The sequence below is a fragment of the Triticum dicoccoides genome, chromosome 7B (genome assembly GCF_002162155.2).
Source record: "Triticum dicoccoides isolate Atlit2015 ecotype Zavitan chromosome 7B, WEW_v2.0, whole genome shotgun sequence".
Taxonomy (NCBI): Eukaryota; Viridiplantae; Streptophyta; class Magnoliopsida; order Poales; family Poaceae; genus Triticum; species Triticum dicoccoides.
Window position 1 is genome coordinate 709,160,778 of NC_041393.1, and position 8,348 is coordinate 709,169,125.

An 8,348-nucleotide genomic window follows, 5' to 3' on the forward strand; every position below is an offset into this window, starting at 1 on the left:
CTAGACACACAAGTTGATCTACGGATCGTTCCTTAGTCGTGTGCGGTGCCCCCCTCCACCATATTCCACCTCGATCATATCGTCGCGAAGCTTAGGCGAAGCCCTGCGCCGGTAGAACATCATCATCGTCACCACGCCGTCGTGCTGACGGAACTCATCCCCGAAGCTTTGCTGGATCGGAGCCCGGGGATCGTTATCGAGCTGAACGTGTGCTAAACTCGGAGGTGTCGTATGTTCGGTACTTGGATCGGTCGGATCGTGAAGACGTACGACTACATCAACCGCGTTGTGCTAACGCTTCCGCTTACGGTCTACGAGGGTACGTGGACAACACTCTCCCCTGTCGTTGCTATGCCATCACCATGATCTTGCGTGTGCGTAGGAAATTTTTTGAAATTACTACGTTCCCCAACAGTGGCATCCGAGCCTAGGTTTTATGGGTTGATGTTATACGCACGAGTAGAACACAAGTGAGTTGTGGGCGATATAAGTCATACTGCTTACCAGCATGTCATACTTTGGTTCGGCGGCATTGTGAGATGAAGCGGCCCGGACCGACATTACGCGTACGCTTACGCGAGACTGGTTTCACCGCTACGAGCACTTGTTGCTTAAAGGTGACCGGCGGGTGTCTGTCTCTCTCACTTTAGTTGAACCGAGTGTGGCTACGCCCGGTCCTTGCGAAGGTTAAAACAGCACCAACTTGACAAACTATCGTTGTGGTTTTGATGCGTAGGTAAGAATGGTTCTTGCTAAGCCCGTAGCAGCCACGTAAAATTTGCAACAACAAAGTAGAGGACGTCTAACTTGTTTTTGCAGGGCATGTTGTGATGTGATATGGTCAAGACGTGATGCTATATTTTATTGTATGAGATGATCATGTTTTGTAACCGAAGTTATCGGCAACTGGCAGGAGCCATATGGTTGTCGCTTTATTGTATGAAATGCAAACGCCCTGTAATTGCTTTACTTTATCACTAAGCGGTAGCGATAGTCGTAGAAGCATTAGATGGCATAACGACAACGATGCTACGATGAAGATCAAGGTGTCGCGCCGGTGACGATGGTGATCATGACGGTGCTTCGAAGATGGAGATCACAAGCACAAGATGATGATGGCCATATCATATCACTTATATTGATTGCATGTGATGTTTATCCTTTATGCATCTTATCTTGCTTTGATTGACGGTAGCATTTTAAGATGATCTCTCACTTAATAATCAAGAAGTGTTCTCCCTGAGCATGCACCGTTGCGAAAGTTCTTCGTGCTGAGACACCACGTGATGATCGAGTGTGATAGGCTCTATGTTCAAATACAACGGGTGCAAAACAGTTGCACACGCGGAGTACTCAGGTCATACTTGACGAGCCTAGCATATACAGATATGGCCTCGGAACACGGAGACCGAAAGGTCGAACGTGAATCATATAGTAGATATGATCAACATAGTGATGTTCACCATTGAAACTACTCCATCTCACGTGATGATCGGACATGGTTTAGTTGATTTGGATCACATGATCACTTAGATGACTAGAGAGATGTCCGTCTAAGTGGGAGTTCTTAAGTAATATGATTAATTGAACTTAAATTTATCATGAACTTAGTACCTGATAGTATTTTGCTTGTCTATGTTTGTTTGTAGATAGATGGATCGTGTTGTTGTTCCGTTAAATTTTAATGCGTTCCTTGAGAAAGCAAAACTGAAAGATGATGGTAGCAATTACACGGACTGGGTCCGTAACCTGAGGATTATCCTCATTGCTGCACAGAAAAGTTACGTCCTGGAAGCACCGCTGGGTGCCAGGCCTGCTGCTGATGCAACTGACGACGTTAAGAACGTCTGGCAGAGCAAAGCTGATGACTACTCTATAGTTCAGTGTGCCATGCTTTACGTCTTAGAACCGGGTCTTCAACGATGTTTTGAATGTCATGGAGCATATGAGATGTTCCAGGAGTTGAAGTTAATATTTCAAGCAAATGCCCGGATTGAGAGATATGAAGTCTCCAATAAGTTCTACAGCTGCAAGATGGATGAGAATAGTTCTGTCAGTGAACACATACTCAAAATGTCTGGGTATAATAATCACTTGATTCAACTGGGAGTTAATCTTCCTGATGATAGTGTCATTGACAGAATTCTCCAATCACTACCACCAAGCTACAAGAGCTTTGTGATGAACTATAATATGCAAGGGATGAAAAAACTATTCTCGAGCTCTTCGCAATGCTAAAAGCTGCGGAGGTAGAAATCAAAAAGGAGCATCAAGTGTTGATGGTTAACAAGACCACCAGTTTCAAGAAAAAGGGCAAAGGGAAGAAGAAGGGGAACTTCAAAACGAACGGCAAGCAAGTTGCTGCTCAAGAGAAGAAACCCAAGTCTGGACCTAAGCCTGAAACTGAGTGCTTCTACTGCAAGCAGACTGGACACTGGAAGCGGAATTGCCCCAAGTATTTGGCGGATAAGAAGGATGGCAAAGTGAATAAAGGTATATGTGATATACATGTTATTGATGTGTACCTTACTAATGCTCGCAGTAGCACCTGGGTATTTGATACTGGTTCTGTTGCTAATATTTGCAACTCGAAACAGGGACTATGAATTAAGCGAAGATTAGCTAAGGACGAGGTGACGATGCGTGTGGGAAATGGTTCCAAAGTCGATGTGATCGCGGTCGGCACGCTACCTCTACATCTACCATCGGGATTAGTTTTAGACCTAAATAATTGTTATTTGGTGCCAGCGTTAAGCATGAACATTATATCTGTATCTTGTTTGATGCGAGACGGTTATTCATTTAAATCAGAGAATAATGGTTGTTCTATTTATATGAGTAATATCTTTTATGTTCATGCATCCTTGAAGAGTGGTCTATTTTTATTAAATCTCGATAGTAGTGATACACATATTCATAGTGTTGAAACCAAAAGATGCAGAGTTGATAACGACAGTGCAACTTATTTGTGGCACTGCCGTTTAGGTCATATCGGTGTAAAGCGCATGAAGAAACTCCATACTGATGGGCTTTTGGAATCACTTGGTTATGAATCACTTGGTACTTGCGAACCGTGCCTCATGGGCAAGATGACTAAAACGCCGTTCTCTGCAACTATGGAGCGAGCAACTGATTTGTTGGAGATCATACATACTGATGTTTGTGGTCCAATGAATGTTGAGGCTCGCGGCGGGTATCGTTATTTTCTCACCTTCACAGATGATTTGAGCAGATATGGGTATATCTACTTAATGAAACACAAGTCTGAAACATTTGAAAAGTTCAAAGAATTTCAGAGTGAAGTGGAAAATCATCGTAACAAGAAAATAAAGTTTCTACGATCTGATCGTGGAGGAGAATATTTGAGTTACGAGTTTGGTCTACACTTGAAACAATACGCAATAGTTTCGCAACTCACGCCACCCGGAACACCACAACGAAATGGTGTGTCCGAATGTCGTAATCGTACTTTACTAGATATGGTGCGATCTATGATGTCTCTTACAGATTTACCGCTATCGTTTTGGGGTTATGCTTTAGAGACGGCCGCATTCACGTTAAATAGGGCACCATCAAAATCCGTTGAGACGACACCTTATGAACTGTGGTTTGGCAAGAAACCAAAGTTGTCGTTTCTTAAAGTTTGGGGCTGCGATGCTTATGTAAAGAAACTTCAACCAGATAAGCTCGAACCCAAATCGGAGAAATGTATCTTCATAGGATACCCAAAGGAGACTATTGGGTACACCTTCTATCACAGATCTGAGGGCAAGATTTTCGTTGCTAAATTCGGATCCTTTCTAGAGAAGGAGTTTCTCTCGAAAGAAGTGAGTGGGAGGAAAGTAGAACTTGATGAGATAACTGTATCTACTCCCTTGTTGGAAAGTAGTTCGTCACAAGAACCAGTTCCTGTGACAACTACACCAACTAGTGAGGAAGCTAATGATATTGATCATGAAACTTCAGATCAAGTTTCTACTGAACCTCGCAGGTCTCCCAGAATAAGATCCGCACCAGAGTGGTACGGTAATCCTGTTCTGGAAGTCATGTTACTTGACCATGATGAACCTACGAACTATGAGGAAGCGATGATGAGCCCAGATTCCACAAAATGGCTAGAGGCCATGAAATCTGAGATGGGATCCATGTACGAAAACAAAGTATGGACTTTGGTTGACTTGCCCGATGATCGGCAAGCCATTGAGAATAAATGGATTTTTAAGAAGAAGACTGACGCTGATGGTAATATAACAGTCTATAAAGCTCGACTTGTTGCGAAAGGTTTTCGACAAGTTCAAGGGGTTGACTACGATGAGACTTTCTCACCCGTAGCGATGCTTAAGTCTGTCCGAATCATGTTAGCTATTGCTGCATTTCACGATTATGAAATTTGGCAAATGGATGTCAAAACTGCATTCTTGAATGGATTTCTGGAAGAAGAGTTGTATATGATGCAACCAGAAGGTTTTGTTGATCCAAAAGGTGCTAACAAAGTGTGCAAACTCCAGCGATGTATTTATGGGCTGGTGCAAGCATCTCGGAGTTGGAATAAACATTTTGATAGTGTGATCAAAGCATATGGTTTTATACAGACTTTTGGAGAAGCCTGTATTTACAAGAAAGTGAGTGGGAGCTCTGTAGCATTTTTGATTTTATATGTAGATGGCATATTATTAATTGGAAATGATATAGAATTTTTGGATAGCATAAAGGGATACTTGAATAAAAGTTTTTCAATGAAAGACCTCGGTGAAGCTGCTTACATATTAGGCATCAAGATCTATAGAGATAGATCAAGACGCTTAATAGGACTTTCACAAAGCACATACCTTGACAAAATTTTGAAAAAGTTCAAAATGGATCAGGCAAAGAAAGGTTTCTTGCCTGTGCTACAAGGTGTGAAGTTGAGTCAAACTCAATGCCCGACCACAGCAGAAGATAGAGAGAAAATGAAAGATGTTCCCTATGCTTCAGCCATAGGCTCTATCATGTATGCAATGCTGTGTACCAGACCTGACGTATGCTTAGCAATAAGCTTGGCAGGAAGGTACCAAAGTAATCCAGGAGTGGATCACTGGACAACGGTCAAGAACATCCTGAAATACCTGAAAAGGACTAAGGATATGTTTCTCATATATGGAGGTGACAAAGAGCTAGTCGTAAAAGGTTACGTCGATGCAAGCTTTGACACTGATCCGGACAATTCTAAATCGCAAACCGGATACGTGTTTATATTAAACGGTGGAGCTGTAAGTTGGTGCAGTTCTAAACAAAGCGTCGTGGCTGGATCTACATGTGAAGCGGAGTACATAGCTGCTTCCGAAGCAGCAAATGAAGGAGTCTGGATGAAGGAGTTCATTACCGATCTAGGTGTCATACCTAGTGCATCGGGACCAATGAAGATCTTCTGTGACAATACTGGTGCAATTGCTTTGGCAAAGGAATCCAGATTTCACAAGAGGACCAAGCACATCAAGAGATGCTTCAATTCCATTCGGGACCAAGTCCAAGTGGGAGACATAGAGATTTGCAAAATACATACGGATCTGAATGTTGCAGACCCGTTGACTAAGCCTCTCTCACGAGCAAAACATGATCAACACCAAGACTCCATGGGTGTTAGAATCATTACTATGTAATCTAGATTATTGAGTCTAGTGCAAGTGGGAGACTGAAGGAAATATGCCCTAGAGGCAATAATAAAGTTATTATTTATTTCCTCATATCATGATAAATGTTTATTATTCATGCTAGAATTGTATTAAGCGGAAACATGATACATGTGTGAATACATAGACAAACATATAGTCACTAGTATGCCTCTACTTGACTAGCTCATTAATCAAAGATGGTTATGTTTCCTAACCATAGACATGTGTTGTCATTTGATTAATGGGATCACATCATTAGAAGAATGATGTGATTGACATGACCCATCCCATTAGCTTAGCACTTGGTCGTTTAGTATTCTGCTATTGCTTTCTTCATGACTTATACATGTTCCTGCAACTATGAGAAATATGCAACTCCCGTTTACCGAAAGAACACTTTGGGTACTACCAAACGTCACAACGTAACTGGGTGATTATAAAGGAGTACTACAGGTGTCTCCGAAGGTACATGTTGAGTTGGCGTATTTCGAGATTAGGTTTTGTCACTCTGATTGTCGGAGAGGTATCTCTGGGCCCTCTCGGTAATACTCATCACTTAAGCCTTGCAAGCATTATAACTAATAAGTTAGTTATGAGATGACGTATTACAGAACGAGTAAAGAGACTTGCCGGTAACGAGATTGAACTAGGTATTGGATACCGACGATCAAATCTCGGGCAAGTAACATACCGATGACAAAGGGAACAACGTATGTTGTTATGCGGTTTGACCGATAAAGATCTTCGTAGAATATGTAGGAACCAATATGGGCATCCAGGTCCCGCTATTGGTTATTGACCGAGAATGGTTTTAGGTCATGTCTACATAGTTCTCGAACCCGTAGGGTCCGCACGCTTAACGTTTCGATGACAGTTTTATTATGAGTTTACAAGTTTTGATGTACCGAAGTTTGTTCGGAGTCCCGGATGTGATCACGGACATGACAAGGAGTCTCGGAATGGTCGAGACATAAATATTGATATATTGGAAGCCTATGTTTGGACATCGGAATGGTTCCGGGTGAAATCGGCATTTTACCGGAGTACCGGGAGGTTACCGGAACCCCCCGGGGGGTTAATGGGCCTACATGGGCCACGAGGGAGAAGAGAGAAGGAGCCAGGAGGGGGCCGCGCGCCCCTCCCCCTCCTAGTCCGAATAGGACAAGGGAAGGGGGGCGACGCCCCCCCTTTCCTTCCCCTCTTCCTCCTTCCCCCCCTTCTCCTGTTCCAACTAGGAAAGAAGGGAGTCCTACTCCCGATGGGAGTAGGACTCCCCCCTTGGCGCGCCCTCCTTGGCCGGCCGTCGTGCTGACGGAACTCATCCCCGAAGCTTTGCTGGATCGGAGCCCGGGGATCGTCATCGAGCTGAACGTGTGCTGAACTCGGAGGTGCCGTACGTTCGGTACTTGGATCGGTCGGATCGTGAAGACGTACGACTACATCAACCGCATTGTGCTCACGCTTCCGCTTACGGTCTACGAGGGTACGTGAACAACACTCTCCCCTCTCGTTGCTATGCCATCACCATGATCTTGCGTGTGCGTAGGAATTTTTTTGAAATTACTACGTTCCCAAACAATTTGATCAACTCCCCTCGGCCGCTGAAGATACCAGGACCTTCGTGCATAAATTATCAGCTATGCGATGTATGAGTTACCATGCTATTCATACAAAAAAGTTATCGAGTGTATGTTTACATTAGGGTTTTTTGGATCAGAAAAGCTACTACGATATTTGTACATAAGCTATCTGGTTTGTGGTGCGTATAATTATCGGGTTCATTACAGAGAATTTGCCAAGGAATGACAAACGAGAAAAAGACCGTTGTTCAAATTCTATAGGATGAAACATTTATTTCTCTAGAAAAACTTCATCAATACAACAAAAAGAGACAAGTGGAGTACAAAACACGTTGCATCGGTCCTTTTAAAAACTTGGAGCAAATGGTTGTCTCCTCGTTAAAGGCGTTGTGGTCTTTCTTTCTCGCTCTCATTTACTAAGGTAGAAATACCAGTTAATCTGGATTTGAAAACTTGTAACAAATGGTTTTGTATGGTGAATAAGAACAAAAAATGATACAGGGCATGAGAGGAAAAAAACAGAGATATGCTTGTCAGTGCAGTAGAAAGATAAGGTCAAATTGTTAAACTTGCTGTACAAAACAACAATTGCAAAGTAGCTCAGTTGGTCAGCGAGATGCTCCTATAGCTACAGCGACCAGAGTTCGAATCCTGGCAACGCAATCGGCATTTATTTTTCTCCACCGCAGGAAAGAGAACGTCGCTCGCGGGAACAAACACAGCCGTGCGATCAGGATCTGACGACGCTCGGGTCGTGCGGATCTGTTGCAACCTGCCAGTCGGCAGGATTTTAGCTTTTCCCATAAATAAATGGGTTGGCGGTGCTCCGTTAGTCCAGAATCTCTGCGTTCATGGGCCATTTCGTGACTGACTTCTGAGCCGGTCCTATATAGCCTTACGGCGTCATGTTGCTTGGTAGTCAGATGTGGGCCATGGGCCATGCAGAAATTAATAATACACCAACTATACCTGGGCCTATACATCCCTTTTTGAGGATCTCGTTGCATGTGGACGGGGCAGATAACGAGCACACATGTGCTCGGGAGCATAATAGCACTTTCGCTGTGCCAGATTACTACTACGAAACACGTGGATACCTCTTGGTGGTGGTGGTGGT